Below are 1,972 nucleotides of genomic sequence, written 5' to 3' on the forward strand. Positions count from 1 at the left end.
CAGGGACCTCCTCTGGACTCCCCTACCACCTTCCCTGCCACCCAGAGGAGCCACTTCTGCCCTCCACACTCCCTTCCCCTTCGCAGGACAAGGGCAGAGACTGAGTCTGGCTTCACCCCTAGGACCTAGGACAGCCTCAAAGACATAGCTGACCAAAGCACATTCCCAGATCCCAGAGCTAGCAGGCTGAGGAAGGACAGGGCCTGCAGATGAGTGGAGAGTAGAAAAGGCCCAAGCTGTGAGGTCTTGCAGACCCACTTTGGGGTCTGAGGAGTTTGAGGAGGTGCAGTCAAGTCATGTGCCTTTCAGGGGTCTGTGCCCTCATCTGTGGTCAAGATAGCAATGCCTATTCCCAGTAGATCGTAAGTCACATGAATGACGTTTGCAAAATTCCTCAGCAAAGTGCCTGCCATACGTATGCACCCTGCCAAACACGTATGCACACATGTGCACAGACATGGGCATGCACACACAAATACACATGTGTACACATGCAGGCATGTACACCTGCCCGGACACATGTGTGTGCACACAAACGCATATACAACATGAACACATGTGCAGTGTACGTGTTTGTATGCACACATGTATAGTCACACACATGCACATATACACGCCCACAAAAACACACATGCACATATGCACACACACACGGACACATGCACATCCACTAGCTACTGCTACTCCCCAGGATGGGAGAGCCCTTGCTGCACTCCTCCACGGCTTTCAGCTTATGGTGTGGGGGTTCTCCCAGGGCAAGTCTCTTTGCAGAGAAGAGACAATTCCAGGGCTCACCCCTCGTCCTCCTGAGCTGACACCCTTCCTCCAGAAAACTCCGCCTGTGCCCCCAGCTCAAGCGAGGATGTCAGCTCAGATTCGGGCATTTCCTAGGGCAGGTCTGGCTGTAAAATCTGACACTCAGAGTCCCGGTACCACTGGAGGCCAGGAGACGTTAATTGCTTTTCTGAATGACACTTTTAGGGGCCGAGGGCAGAGCTGGGCTGGGGCTGTCAGGCCTGAATGGAGCCAGCAGAATCAGCTCCTTGCGTCCTCCCTGGAGAACAACAAGAGGGCCTCCAGCCCAAGCCTCTCCTGCCGCGTGCTGACCGGTGCCCTGCCTCCCTGCCGGGAGACCCCCGCGGAAGGCCCCTGTGCCCTGAGACAATAGCAGCACCTGCCAGGCCGTGCTCTCCCTGGGGAGCCTTGGCCCGTGCCGGAGGCCGGGCGCCTGGCATGAGGCCCCCATTGTTTGCCTCCCTCCCTCTCCAGGACTCCTCCACAAAGTGACAGGGCAGCCCCCGAAGGTCACCTCTGGGGCACTCCCGGCGGCTCCCGGGCATCTGTCTCAGACGGTGGGCAGCAGGAGAGGGGCCGGCCCAGGCCTATTGTTTGGGCCTAGAGCCGCTCCCACCCGATGGGAGAGGGGCCCATTGTCCCAGAGCAATCTGCCTCACTCCTGCCTCCCCATTTTCTCCAAGAAAAAGGGGAACCAAGCACGCAGCACACAGCCGGGAGCCCGCCGTCAGATCTGACACCCGGCGCCCCTGCTCCCCGCCATGGGGCTGCTACCCTTCACCCCTCACCCCTCCCTTGCCACACTCATTTTTCAAGTTTGAAAACTTGAGTCAGGGTCTCCGGAGCCCTTAGCAGTTCCTGCTGAGGGTCTTCCAGCTTCCAAGTGGGCATCTAAGCACCTGAATATGTTTGAACAGGGACGCTGCAGGATGTGCCTTCTTATTCCCACCCGATATGATGTCATGCCTCCCTTGCCCACCTTCCTGCCTCTACAGATTGCCCACGGGCAAGCTGCTGACTTCTCTTGTCAGGCTGGAAGGCCCTAAGAGGGGAACAGCAAAAGCTGTTTCCTTGTAAGTCTTGAAACTTCCATTGCAGCCAAAAAAAAAAAAAAAAAGGCCTTCATTTGTTCACAAATGTTGTTAACAAGGAGATTAGACAACCAAGGAAATAGTTT

Source organism: Piliocolobus tephrosceles, chromosome 13 (genome assembly GCF_002776525.5).
Source record: "Piliocolobus tephrosceles isolate RC106 chromosome 13, ASM277652v3, whole genome shotgun sequence".
NCBI lineage: Eukaryota > Metazoa > Chordata > Mammalia > Primates > Cercopithecidae > Piliocolobus > Piliocolobus tephrosceles.